Genomic DNA, 15,356 nt, shown 5'->3' on the forward strand with positions numbered 1-15,356 from the left:
AGAACTGTATCAAAGGCAAGAATTCCAGCAATATGAGCATGGAAATCTTGCCTGTGTCTATGGTCACCCTTTAATGCCACTACAGCTGTCTGTGCTGTGCCTTGATCTGAGCTTTGATTGTTAGGCATCCAGAATGTGAGCTGATGTCACCTGTTGTTGCAACTTGGTGGTTACTACTTTCACAAGGATTTGGATTGCAGTAGCAACTACAGCCCCTAGCCAGATCAGGGATCAGTCATGATAGGTGCTGTATACACATATAGTCAAAGATAGGCCCTATTACAAAAACTAATAACCTAACTATATAAAAGATAGGAGAAAGCCAGTATTAGCCCTGTATTAGAAGATGGGGAGCTGACAAACAAAGATTACATGACTTGCCCAAGATCACACAGGATGTCTGCAGCAAAGCTGAGATTTAAATCCAGATTTCCTGAGTCCAGGTCCGCTGCCATAACCACAAGAACATCCTTGAACATCCTTTCTCTGCTATTCATATTTCTTCATCACACAATTTTAATAAATGAGTAATTAATATTTTACCACAATTTTAACAATTTTAATAAATGAGTAACATTAATATTATTACTCATTTGATACAATTCTATTACTACTATATTTTACAAGTTATAATAACCTTAACATATATTAAATTGTACGTATAAGTAGAAAATAAATTTTCTTATTGGGGGGAATTATTTGCCTTCCTCACATAAATAGTCCCTTTAATTACAAGACTATTCTTGCGAATACAGAATTTGAACTGTAGTGTAAGATTTTTAAACACTTGCAATGTATTCTTCAGCCTCTGATTGCCTGTAAAATAAACCCAAACCCCTACACATTTCTTGTTTTTTCCTCCCTCGCACCTGCTACTAGATATTGAAGCTGTGCATCATCATGCTCAGAAGTAGTTACTGTAAATCTGTCATACCCTGCTTGCTACAGACAGAATAAGATTATCTACTTTTCTATCCAACTTTTATGCCTGAGACAATCAGCTGTATTTTTACATACAGTGTAGGAACACCATGTGCATGCTGCATCTTGATACCTTGCTCTTGACCAGATAGTAAAGATGTGCCTTTGCTGTTTTCCCACTTCTTGGGTAACAAGCATTACTTTGTGTTTTGTTTCTTTTTTGCTTATTTGCTCTTGAATGTGATCCCTTGTGCTACTACTCTGCCATGAAATTGCCTTTACTCAAAACAACAGCAAACTGCGTGTTCATGTTCCATACATTCTGATACTCCATGAGCTCTCAGTGGGGTTTCACAGGCACCTGCTTTAATATTTCTACTTTATGTTTTTCTTTCCTTTGGTGTAGAAGGATTTGTATTTTTGGAACATAAGTGTCAATAGATGTGACTGACGGTAACAAAATGTGCTACAACTGTGAGTTTACCATCATAAAGAAGAAATTGCCTACGGAATAGATGGGGCATGCAGTGTTATGCAGGTTGTCCACCAGCAGCTATGACTGTTTTGAAAATAGAAAAGGAGTACTTGTGGCACCTTAGAGACTAACCAATTTATTTGAGCATAAGCTTTCGTGAGCTACAGCTCACTTCATCGGATGCATACTGTGGAAAGTGTAGAAGATCTTTTTATACACACAAAGCATGAAAAAATACCCCCCACCCCACTCTCCTGCTGGTAATAGCTTATCTAAAGAGATCACTCTCCTTACAATGTGTATGATAATCAAGTTGGGCCATTTCCAGCACAAATCCAGGTTTTCTCTCCCCTCCCTCCCTCCCCCCCCCCCAAACCCACTCTCCTGTTGGTAATAGCTTATCTAAAGTGACCACTCTCCTTACAATGTGTATGATAATCAAGGTGGGCCATTTCCAGCACAAAGCCAGGGTTTAACAAGAACGTCTGAGGAGGGAGGGGGTAGGAAAAAACAAGGGGAAATAGGTTACCTTGCATAATGACTTAGCCACTCCCAGTCTCTATTCAAGCCTAAGTTAATTGTATCCAATTTGCAAATGAATTCCAATTCAGCAGTCTCTCTCTGGAGTCTGGATTTGAAGTTTTTTTGTTGTAATATCGCAACTTTCATGTCTGTAATCGCGTGACCAGAGAGATTGAAGTGTTCTCCGACTGGTTTATGAATGTTATAATTCTTTACATCTGATTTGTGCCATTGTCTACAGCCAAGCTCTGCGATACAACCGCATTTGCTCCAACCCCTCAGACAGAGACAAACACCTACAAGATCTCTATCAAGCATTCTTACAACTACAATACCCACCTGCGGAAGTGAAGAAACAGATTGATAGAGCCAGAAGAGTTCTCAGAAGTCACCTACTACAGGACAGGCCTAACAAAGAAAATAACAGAACGCCACTAGCCGTCACCTTCAGCCCCCAACTAAAACCCCTCCAAAGCATCATCAAGGATCTACAACCTATCCTGAAGGATGACCCAACACTCTCACAAATCTTGGGAGACAAGCCAGACCTTGCCTACAGACAGCCTCCCAACCTGAAGCAAATACTCACCACCAACCACATACCACACAACAGAACCACTAACCCAGGAAACTAACCTTGCAACAAAGCCCGTTGCCAACTGTGCCCACATATCTATTCAGGGGACACCATCACAGGGCCTAGTAACATCAGCCACACTATCAGAGGCTCGTTCACCTGCACATCCACCAATGTGATATATGCCATCATGTGCCAGCAATGCCCCTCTGCCATGTACATTGGTCAAACTGGACAGTCTCTACGTAAAAGAATAAATGGACACAAATCAGATGTCAAGAATTATAACATTCATAAACCAGTAGGAGAACACTTCAATCTCTCTGGTTACGCAATTACAGACATGAAAGTTGCGATATTACAACAAAAAAACTTCAAATCCCCACCCCGGTGCATGCAATAATGCATAGGATGTGCTGAAAGGAAGGGAGAATGCCAGGATATTTGGGACTAGGTTGGAGCTTGTTTCCTGACTGCTTTATAACTAAATGTTCTATCACAGATTGCAGAAGATAGCCTCCCTAGATAGGGATTTGTTTACAAACAGTTATATGTATATATTGGCACTATTGGAGATAGTTCCCTGCCTTCTCCTATATTTAATTTTGTTGTATATATGTTGGGAATGATTTACTGAATTGTTCTAAATAAATCTGAGCAAGTGTCTACTCTTATTTTTGTGTGTGTGTAATACCAAAAGACAACTGACTGCATGATTCTGTCTATATTCTGGCAGTGCTGGGGGCTAGGAAACTGTATAGTCCTATGTGTGTTTTCACAATGCTCTGGGTTGATTTACTATACACTCCTGTACAAATCTACGTAGTGTAACATTTAGCAGTGGTCTTTCATTTCTTTATATTTTTTTCCTTCCTAGTGCAGGAAGCAGGGAAATTTAAAAAGGGAAAAGAAGAGTTATGCTTTAGCTTGATAATGTCACAAGTGGGTGAAGGAAATTTGGAAAATATAAAAAACTTCAGAGTCTTACAGTTCATTAATCCAATATCAGATAGAGCTTTGCTTTTACCACTGTAAAGGCAAGACAAAGATACAGGGATTTTGCCTAAACCAAGACATGTCTCTTCGCCCTAATCTCCAGTTCAAAAGAAATGCTAAAAAAAAAAAAATCTTAGGGCCAGATTCTGATTGCCTTACTCCTGTTGGGTACTGAGACTTCTCATTGAGTAAGGCTATACACTATTGATTGAGTCAGGCTATGCCTACACTGCACTGTAGATGCAGCTGACACAAGGATCTTTTCTGCTGGTATAGGAACACCACCTTGCCAAATGACAGGAGCTATGTGAACAGAATCGCTCTCTGTTGGCACAGCTGCATCTACATTGGGATTTTTATCAACAGAGTTATGATAGCTACGGGTTCTGTTTTTTTTTTTCATACCCGTGACTAATGAAGCTATGCTGGTGTAAATTTTAAGAGTAGACCAAGCCATAGACACTATGAGTAAGGCCATCAGAATCTGGCCAAAAGAATAGAACACACACACACACACACACACTTGCGCTTTTTAAATTGAGGCTTAGGTAGAGACTGGGAATGAGGCAATGGTTAACTTTGACAGAAAACTTCCTGGCTACCAGTTGTGGGTTTTGGATATTTTAATTGAGTGTCAGATGCACTATACATATTTGTACTTTTTAGAGGATAGTGGCTACCATTTAGAATAAATTACTTCGGAAACCATTTTCCATGTCTTATTGACATGTAGTCAAGGGAATTCTTGATAGGCTAAAAATGCCTCTCAAATGCCTATTTAAGATAGAGAAGATCTGTGAAGTATTTCTTAAGTATTCCATTTGCTGCAGATTGCTCTGTGTTCTGAATTTGGACATTCAGGTGAGGTGGATTAATCTGTTAAATGGTGTGAAAAATTAGGCTCTCTTGCTGGGTTAGGACTATGAAGGAAAGCTAACATTTCAAATAACTATTTCTTCAAAAAATCCAGAAAAAAAAAATAAGACAACTCTAAAAAATACAAAAATAAACCCCAAACATAAAACCTCAACAACTTGTATTTGAATATTTGTCTCAATACTGTACATACTAAGGAAATCAGCATTATCAGTGATCCCCTTCAGGACAAATAATTGTTCCCATTCCCTAACATCAGCAGAAATATCTTATTTTCAATTAGATAAATCTTAGATGACCATGCAAAAGCAATTAGCTTGTCTAGGTGACCCAGTAAAGGCAGTGTAGCGACCACTAGCCAGAAGCAAACATTCATATTTGAAAACATGTAGATAAAGCAAGTTACTGTTATTTCTTTCAAAATGTACATATGTTTTATTCTGACTCTTGATTAACATCTGTTAAGGTACAGCTTATTTTCCTGTACAAATAATCATAGAAGAACATGCAGAGACTTGGGAATGCATTGCAAAGAGATAGCTCATTGGTAAGAGTTGATCTCTCTAAGCAAATCTGATGTATGCATGAGACAGAGGGTTACTAATAAAATAACCCCTGAAATAAGTGGCAGGAAACGTAACAGCACTTTTATAAATTGCAGTCCAAAAATTGTTCCACAAACTGGATTATATTTAATCCATTTTGTTAAACTGGGAGCATTAAGCACAGTGCTTAACATATTTGGCAGCTGCTTGATGTGTGCTGCCACATCTGTAGCTCTGCAAGAATAAACTCTATATTATATCTTACTTATGCAATATATAGGGACTGTATGGTTAAGTCCTTATGAGTTTGGGGAAAAAAGAGAAATCCAGAGTTATTTAATTTGTGCAGTCTGCATGTTCTTCCTAGCAGAGCAATTCAATTCATATATATGAATTTATGCTGAACTAGACTTTGACAGTGGAGGTTTTAAAAATCCTTGAATTACAGTCAAAGACTGATTTTTAGAATCCTACTCAACCTCACCTCTTGGTTTTCTAAAATAAAATATACAAGCTTTGGCTAAGCTCATGTCCGGAGAAACTCTTAAGATTTATAAAGGCAGAGATGTAGAAGACTACTGTGCTGTGGAACTTGTTATATCCTTATTTCAGAGATAATCATTTGGCACAGTTTATAAACTGCACTGGTTCCTTGGATAACTCACACTTGCTTGTTGCCGACAGTAGGTTGCCCACCTAAGAGCTTCAGTCAGTTGCCCCAGTGGACCTTATCAGCTTTATCATCCAGAGCTAATAGACCAAATTTTCAAATTGTAACAATATAGAAATCTATTTATAGGAGAAGAGTGTTTGAGGGAAACACTAGGAGATTATGGGGCAGACTAGAAGACCTGGCTGCTGGTACTGAACAGCTCTAGATCATTATGCTGAAGAACATCTGAAGTCTGGTCATCCTTGTGTCATCTACTTTTTAACACAAAGGGTCTAATCCAAAGCCCATGGAAATTAAAGGAAAGCCTCTGCCTCTCCCTGACTTCAGTAGGTTTTGGATCCGGACTAGGATATATGGAATACATGGAACCATGATTGTAGCTTGCATTTGTTATGCCCTGTCTTCTGTGTATTCTAAATGGAAAGACAGCCCCCCTACCTGCTGTAGAGGTAAGGTGCAACTTGCTACATTCAGCTTGTTCTCTCATGGAGACTAGCATGTGTTCTTGCTTATTTTGGTAGTTTCCATTATAAATATAAGTGTTATCCTGGTTCAGAGTATCTATAGTTGCTCTTTATGTCTGGAAGACCTCAACGGTCCCGTATGCCAGCTCCATGAACTTTCTATACCACCTCTAGGTGCCACTCTTTGGCTGACACAGCCAATAAGTTCTTCCACTTTTGCCAGCAAAGCATGGAAGTCCTTGTTCTAATAGCAGCACAATCCCTGACTTCTTTATCCCAGAACTAATCAGTTCACTGAATTTACAAGCTCCAGCACTTTTGCTCAAAAACATGTCCATTTTATAATCTCTTCCTGCTTTGACTTTTTACGTTCCTGTAGTTAAATAGCTCCACAGTTATCTACCTGTTTCTTTGTTTACACCATCCCCCAGCTCTAAAGGCCAATTCCTGCTCCCACTGAAGTCAATGGAAAACACCTGCTGACTGCAGTGGAACTAGGATTTGGCCTTAAATGCAAAATCTAACATTTTAACCTCGGTTCTGATACATACATGCACTTGCACACAGACTCACTTTCCAAACTTAGGAAAGCACATGTTCCTCAGGAACAAGTATTTAAAATACGAAGTTTGAAGTTCCATAATTCAGTGGAAGTTTGTTTGGGTCTGGATTTCTTTTATAGTTATCCCTGCAGAACCATAACAAATAATTGCAATGGTAAATATCATAATATGTAAATTTCTCATTTTTTAAATCATTTTAGACAGAAAACAAAACTGGGAAATTTTAGCCCAAATATTTTGGATAACAGAGAATGGAAAATATTTTCCAAACTTAACTTGTGGTTGTGATAAGCATATAATAGTGTTCCAGCCTATTTTCCAATAACAGAGATATATATTGTATATTTTCCAGCCTTATTCCCCTATTGCATTTCAGAGGCAGATCGTTTTACCTTCCCGTGCCAATTACACAGTATTATCTGTCAACTTTTGCTCTTTCTAACCCAGCCTGTGAAAGAAAATTGAAGACATGATTCAAAAAAGGTAGGCCAGTTTCCAAAGCAGAGATTCCCAACAGGAATCAGTTCAAGAGTATTGTTTAAATATTGATTTAGATATTCACAAAGAAGCTTGATCAAAGAAGAAACTTCAGAGAGATTGGGTCAGTGAAGATGTGCTTCTTGGCCTTTGTGCAGATTTTATATTAAGCATGATCTTGATCTCTTTATCAAACCAAGGCTTTTTCATGCTCAAATCCAAGTAACAGTTGTGGTTTAACTTTGTTTCAGAATACTTTTTTTCCTCTTAAAAAGCATGAATCTTGGAAGTTATACTGTAAGTGCCTCAGACCTAGTCTATATTACAAAGTTAGGTCATCTTAAGTCGACTTGTTTTGACCACATTGTGCACATGTCTACACCTAAATTTGTCTCCCACCACTGTAAGCTCCCTTTACAATGATGCAATATCACCATCTCCTCAGATGACAGAGGCATGGGGACCTACTTCTGTTGAAGCTGTGATATTGTAGACACTGTGTTACCTGGCTCAACCTTCATAGTACTCCAGCAGCTGTCACACAATGATCCTGTCTCCATGACAGTGGCCACTCCAGCCCAATTAAAATCCTCAGGTACTAGAATTCAGACACCAGAAGCCCACCCATGCTTTAAAAACCCTGGTATAGTTTTGAAGTGCTTTCCCCCAAGTTTCCCACCTTCATAAGCACAACTACTAGCCCTCTAATTTTTTACACCCATTTGTGAAATGAATTTTGTTATATGCACCAATATGGAGGTAATTTGTGGCAGGGGTGGGGCCGAGGGGTTCAGAGTGTGGGAGTGGGCTCAGGGCTGGGTCAGAGGGTTGGAGGTGCGGGGAAGGGGTGAGGGCTCTGCCTGGGGGTGCGGGCTCTGGGGTGGGGTGGGGTTTAGAGTGCAGGCTGCCCCCGGGGCTGCGGCAGGGAGAGAGGACTCCCCCCAGCCCTCTCTCACCACAATAGCCGGGGGCTGGGGGAGAGGCACCTCCTCCTGACCACGGCAGCTGTGAGCCTGGGGCCAGGGGAGGGGTGCTTCTTCCCGGCTGAGGCAGCTCCAAGTCTGGGGCTGGAAGAGAGGCACCTCTTCCTGGACGCCACAGCTCTGAAGCCAGGAATGGAGAGGTGTGTGTGGGGGTCTCTCCCCGGTCATGGCAACTCCGAGGCTGAGGGAGGCGTGCCTCTCCCCAGGTGTGGCAGCTCTGAAACCAGGGCCACGGTCGGGGCGCCTCTTCCCGGCTATGGCAGCTCCAAGGTTGGGGCCAGGGGAGGGGTGCCTCACCGCTGCAGCTCCGAGGCCGAGGCCAGGGGAGGGGTGCCTCCCCCCATCTGTACGGCCCTTGATAGCATGCTGCGTGGCCGCTCAGCTTACAGGTAACTTAGGTGGTGAGGATCTGACCATGCCTGCTCCATGCACACAAAGAGAGCTTCTAGACACATTTCTACCTGGAGCAGAAACCGAGTTTTGGATCTCCTCAGACTGTGGAGATAAGAGACTGCAAGCACAGCTACTCAAGGAACATTGACATCTACATGCAGGTTGCACAGGGAATCCTGAAGGTGGAGCATGACAGCAATTCCACATGAATTCAAAGGAACTATGGTAGGCATATCGGAAGGTAAGGAAGGCCAACAACAAATCTGGGGCCACTCCACAGACCTGCTACTTCTTCAAGGAACTGCATGCCATACTTGCACCCCACAACTGTGGACACTCAAGGGAGCCTGATGCTGAGCCCATACAGTGTACAGTTAGGAGGAGAAGATGCAAGTCATGCAGCATCCAGGAACTGTTTGAAACTCACCTGTGTTGGGATCCCGACAAGGGTAGTCAGGACCAAGGGTCAGAGCAGGGAAACCTGAGGCTGGGAGTAGCAGAGGAGTTCATAGTCAGGTTCCAAGCCAGGGTAAATACCAAGGGTCAGAGTCTGAGTCAGTTTTCAGGCAAAGGTCCAGATCAGGACTTCTGGAGCAGAGAACAGGAATGGTCATGGTAGCAACAGAAGATCCACACTGTTGCCTGCATACTTCCTGAAATGTCCCTTGGGTTTACACAGGACAGGAAGCCAAGCAGGAGCCATGCCGCCTGTCAGACCTCTTGAGGTGGAATTTCTCATGGTCTGTGTCTACAGCAGGTTGTGGAGCACATATTGGTTATGCTGCTGCTGGGTGACAGCATGGAGATGCTAGCTGCCTGGCAGCTCTGCACTCTAGATCTGAGGGGCCTTACACACCCATGTCTAAGCCAGACCAGCCAAGTGTCATAACCCGTGGGTCTTAAACCTGGGTCTGCAGGATTTAAGAGGAGCAGTCATGCTCCAACCCTCCATCTGACAGCCTGCAGTTGCTTGTGTACTTGGGACCCATGAAGCCCAGCCCCAGTCTGAGGCTCTGCCCCTGCAATCCTATTGGCACAGTCCTAGGAAAGCTGATTGGCCTGCTGGCCCTATTTAAGGCAGCAGCAGGCCCAGGAAGCTGTCTGAACAGCTGGACTCTGGCTCTATTTCCTGGCATCCAGACCTTGTGTGACTCCTAGCATCTGATTTGTGATTCTGAGCTTCAGTTTGCCTCCTGACTCTGACCTCCTGATATCCTGACTCAGCTGACTTCTGTCTTGTGAGTGTGAACTTTGGTTCTGACTACTGAGTCTTGTTCCCCATGACCTGGACATGAGTGCAGATGAGCCCAGGGATGAAAAGGGAAGGGAGTTTGGGTAAGTGTATAAATGCGTAATTTCTTATGTTGTGTGTCCGAGTTAATGATAACTCAAGATTGTTGAATAACAGGCTAAATTAGAATTACATAATCAAAGATTATCAATCAGAGATTAGTACAGCATGTACAGAACACAGAAAGAATAGATACGCTACCACTTTATGATGGGATAAAGAGCTTGCTCTGTGTCTCTTCTTCATAGTAACTGGAGGGATGTGAAGTTTCATTCCCCATCTAAGTTCCATCACCAGTGTCATTATATAGGGCTTTCAAACACAGAGACCCTCTTTGCCAAAAGAAACATATATTCTGATGTCATTTCTATATATTCTCAGTGTAACCCGCAAGGAAATTACCTAGATTCCTGGGGCTCTGTCTGCTGGTAGCTCAGGGAAAGGCACACTGTCCCTGGTAGGGAGTGGGAGCCAAGGCAGACTCAGAGTTTGCTCAGCAACCAATAGTGACTGAGATGCCCCTCCAAGGGAGTCCAGGAAAGGAGAGAAGCCATTTTTGAGTCAGTCTGGAGCCAGCCAGGGCAAGGGCAGGACTAGTTGTGCGAGGAGCTGGTGACTACCAGGCTTGCATGCAGGGTTCCCCCTGAGAACTGGCCTCTAGGGATCTGAAAGCAAGATCCATCCGCTGGGCTTTTCCTTCTCCCCTGATGATTCCCAGTTTTTAGAGTTTTGCTGGGAAACTTCCCCAGCCAGGTTCGCCCTCCAGCTCCCTAGGTGAGACCAGTCACCACATGGTCAGCTCTGCTCTGGCTGCTAGTCCAGGGCTGCTGCCTGCTGTGAATGTGTCTAAATGCTGGGCTAGGAGGCTACAGTTTGGATTTTAGTATAGTTGTGTAACCCGCACCTTGAGCCCCGCACTCCTCTGTGGTGAGGGGAAATCCTGGGACTGAAGCTGCCTGATTCCTGCCTGAAGAGGATACCTGCCAGCAGAGATCAGCCCCTCTGCAATGACTGAGGAGTCCAGAGTCATCTCTGAACCTGAGGATTATTCATGGAGTTTGTGAGTGCACCATCTTTTAGTTAGTCAGTCAGGGAATTTGTTTTGGGAACCCCCTATTCCCTGACCTGTGTCCTCAAGCCAGGGAGCAAGGGTTTGGGGGTTTTATAACCTGCTGCATATTAAACCTGTGGAGGGATTTACTATCTTCTCCCACTTGTGAGTCCTTTGGGCTGTACTGAACCCAGTCAGTCATACTGCTAAACCACTGCAGAGAAGAATTTTGTGGTCATAGGTCACCAAGGGCCCCAACAAAGTACATGTACCAACACGACCCTAATCTTACATTTGCTACGTCAAGTCACGTGACTGGGAAAAGTCATGGGTATTCTCAGCGTGGGCACTGGTGACCCTAAAAACAGTGTTTTATCCTGTTATGTTATGTTTGTCGCCTATTTAATATAATTATTGTGTTGAATATATTGTATGTGTGTGTTATTTCTTGGAAGCCTCCAACTATCTGGCAAGTAAGTGGGGATTACCCTGTGGTTAGAGTTTTCCTCCCAAACTGGTGACCCTGCCAGGAAGGAGCGAGGGGGGTGGAGGCACTGCCAAATAAAATTCATAGGAAAAAATAAAGAAGATACACCCTGCTCAGTGGGTGGTGGGATCCAGAAGAACCCAGACCTGTCCATCAAAACCTGTAAGCAGATTGGCATTAAAGAAGGTAACTGGATGGAACGGGGGCGCTACATCAGTTTACCTGATTTATGTGTGAAGGCATACTTATTTACAGGTGAGAGGACTAACAATTCTTCAAGACAATATCTTTCAGTGGATCTTTCCCCTCATAATCATTCTTCCCTATCTGCTGAAACAATTATCCTTTATCAGTTTCCCAAGTTTATATATGCTTATGTAAGCATTGTGTGTGTGAGAGAGAGTGAGTGAGAGAAGGGTTGGTTCCCAAAAGTATCTGGAGTTTTATAGACATAGAGACCCCATGGATTATTAGATACAGTCTTATGCATAGAATTCCTCAATAGGGTTGCTTACAGGTTAAGAACCAGTGTTCTGGACCTTAAAATTCAATATACTCTTTGTTAATATCATAAAAAGATTCTAAAAAAAAAGTTAAGATATAAATCAATCAAATATATAGAAAGAAAAAGTGTTAGTATACAGGCCTGTTTGTTAGCCTCAGATAGAATTTTGGGTTTGATTTTTGATACTTTTATATCCTTATTAATATGTGTGAACAATCAACAAAGACACTGTGTGTTGCTTCTGCCCAGCCAGATGGTTTTGTTTGTGTAATGAAAAGATAAGGAATAGAGTTAAAAGTGTTACAGGGCATGTACGGTGGGAGTGTAATATATGATCATACACTGGAAAGCTCTTCTCTCAAGCCAAGGTCAAGCAACCAGTTAGGAGGGGTGAGAGGGATGGGGCAAAGGCATAAGAAACACTAAAAGCCAAAGAAAAGCCTGGCCTTGGCTAGTGCACAGTGGTATCTAGACCCCAGACTCATGATTCCACAAATCAGAACATGACCATAAATTGGAAGCGGTGGAACCAAGGGCGTGCACTACAGGTATAATTATGCCTGCTAAGAAGGAGAAGGTGGAAATGAGGACACGGGTAAAGGCTCTGCAGCATCAGAGCTGGGAACAGAACACTGGGAAACACACTCTGCCAGCATGTAGACCTATGGATATGCTTGCTTGAAATTAACCCCAATAAACACCTCCTTTACAGCTCCACAGCTGGCTCTTCTAGTAGCCCTTGGATTGGGAGCAGGAGCGGGTAACGGCTCCGGGTGTGGGATCCGGGATGGGGCCAGAAATAAGGAGTTCACAGTGTGGGAGGGGGATCCGGAATGGGGCAGGGGGTTGGGATGCAGGAAGGGATGAGGGCTCCAGCTGCGGGAGCGGGCTCTGGCGTGGGGCCTGGGATGAGGGATTTGGGTGCAGGAGGGGGCTCCAGGCTGTGGGGTGGAGCTGAGGAGTTCAGAGTATGGGAGGGGGCTCTGGGCTGAGGCAGAGGTTGGGGGTGTGGGATGGGGTATGGGTTCTGGGGTGGGGCCAGAAATGAGGGGTTCAATGTGCAGGCTTGGGCGGGGGGGCTGGGGTATAAGGGGGTGAGGGCTCCAGCTGGGGGCGCAAGCTCTGGGGTGGGGCATGGGATGAGGTATTTGGGTGCAGGAGGGTGCTCTGGGCAGGGACTGAGGGGTTGGGAGGGGGATCAGGGCTGGGAAGGGGGTTCGGCGGGCATGAGAGAAGGGCAGGGGTGTAGGCTCCAGGTGGCACTTACCTCAAGCAGCTTCAAGAAGGAGCAGCATGTCCCCCCTCTGGTTCCTACGCGAAGGCATGGCCAGGTGGCTCTGCGTGCTTCCCCTTCCACAGGCGCTGCCCCCCCGCAGCTCCCACAGGCTGCAGTTCCCAGCCAATGGGAGCAGCAGAGCCGTCAATTGGGGTGAGGGAAGCATGCAAAGACCCCTGGCTTTCCCTACATGTAGGAGCTGGAGAGGGGACATGCTGTTGCTTCTGGGAGCTGCGCGGAGCCATGGCAGGCAGGGAGCCTGCCTTAGCCCCGCTGTGCCGCCGACCAGACTTTAACGGCCCGGTCAGCAGTGCTGACCGGAGCTGCCAGGGTCCCTTTTGAGACTGGGCGTTCGGGTCGAAAACCGGACACGTGGCAAACCTAGGTAAGATATTTTATCTTGTGTATTTGTACTTTAATTTGTACTGTTCCTTTGCACACACAAGTCTTTTTTTTTTTAAACTTAGAATATTTATTAGTTTACATCAACTATAATTGGAACATCACAAAATTCATAATGGCAGTTATTAATGCCCCCTGCTTATTTAAGTTCTGTACACATGAAGGCACTCTTGTAAAAGCATCACACAAACTGCTATGACTGACTGTTAAAATGTTCTTTTAAGGCCTCCCTTCGAGCTCCACAGTTGGCTCTTCTAGTAGCCCCTGTGTCTGTCTCTTCAAACTCAGCAGACAGCCTGTCTAACTCGCACCTCTCCCTGCTGGTAGCCTTTCCCCCTTGTCTCTCGGATATTATGCAGTACACAACACACAGCTGTAACAATTTGTACGTTTGCCTGGCTGAGATCCAGTCTACCCAAAACACATTTAACAGTCCACCTTCAGCTGCTGAGCCAGTAACTGAATCTTTTTCTTTGGTGTTGTCAAAATGGTTAGTTTATGGCTTCATAAGCTAGGAAATCAAAGGGTACATGCAAGAAGAAAAAGAGTACTTGTGGCACCTTAGCGACTAACCAATTTATTTGAGCATAAGCTTTCGTGAGCTACAGCTCACTTCATCGGATGCATATTGTGGAAAGTATAGAAGATCTTATTATATACACACAAAAAGCATGAAAAAATACCTCCTCCCACCCCACTCTCCTGCTGGTAATAGCTTATCTAAAGTGACCACTCTCCTTACAATGTGTACGATAATCAAGGTGGGCCATTTCCAGAACAAATCCAGGTTTTCTCACCCCCCCCCCCTTTCCCCACACGTGCTTGGCACAGAGATCAAGGAATGTGGCCTTTTGCATCCAAAAGTTATGCAGTCACTGCTCATCATCCCAAAGCAAACCTGCATTATGATGCAATCCCAGCAGTCAGTGCTTTTTTCTTGGTCCCAGAAATGATGCTGACTGTGTGAAGCAGGTCTCTGAATGCAGACAGTAACCTGGCATTTTTTCCATTGTGTCCATCAGCCTCTAGTCATTGCTGTCAAACATCTTTTCTTTTTCCTCACATACGGGTTGAAATTCCATATATACAGGAGAATTGTGCACCTTGAATTAGCAATTATTAGAATTGTGCTGAACTCTGCAAGGTCCACACTTCTCCCAGAGAAATGACAGAGACTGAAAAGCAGCATGCACAACTTTAGGAGTTTTAAAAATGGCATGAACATTATGGTATGGAACAAGCATTATGGAATGGAGAAAATGGCACCGTGGACAACTGTCCCCTAGTTCCCAGAAATCCCTAGGCGAATTGCGGGTCTCCTGCAAAACACTGTAAACATGTCCCACAAGGCATTGTGACAGTGTGGGTGATGCAGGGATGCCTACCGTTGGTGCACTGGATTTTCCGTGGATGCCCAGCATTGATGCAAGGAGTCAACTGCTTACTCACCTTCGTCATACACAAAAAATGGCAGCTATACATCAATGTAATTTACATCAGCTGAACTTTATAGTGTAGACATGGCCTCAGCGTGTACAGCATCTGTGGATGGGGAAACCTATGATAATCTGTCAAAAGCAGCACTTCCACGCACTTTAGGTTTGGGATACTGGAGCACTCCAGCATTATATCTTAAGCAACTGTAGTTTTTGGAGGTTATTTTTCCTTCCTACATTCTCTTAGCATTGAGGGAGAGAATTGGCCCCAATCCTGTAAACATCACATGTTTAACATCACTTCTCTGTGTACTCACAGTAGTTATTCATGGTAACAAAGTTAAGCATGTACTTACGTATTAGCAGAATTGGGGCCTTAGTAAATTATGAGGCATCAGGAATGAATGTCACAAAGCAAATAAGAAAGTGGAGAAATACATTAA

Source organism: Chelonia mydas, chromosome 1 (assembly GCF_015237465.2).
Source record: "Chelonia mydas isolate rCheMyd1 chromosome 1, rCheMyd1.pri.v2, whole genome shotgun sequence".
Taxonomy (NCBI): domain Eukaryota; kingdom Metazoa; phylum Chordata; order Testudines; family Cheloniidae; genus Chelonia; species Chelonia mydas.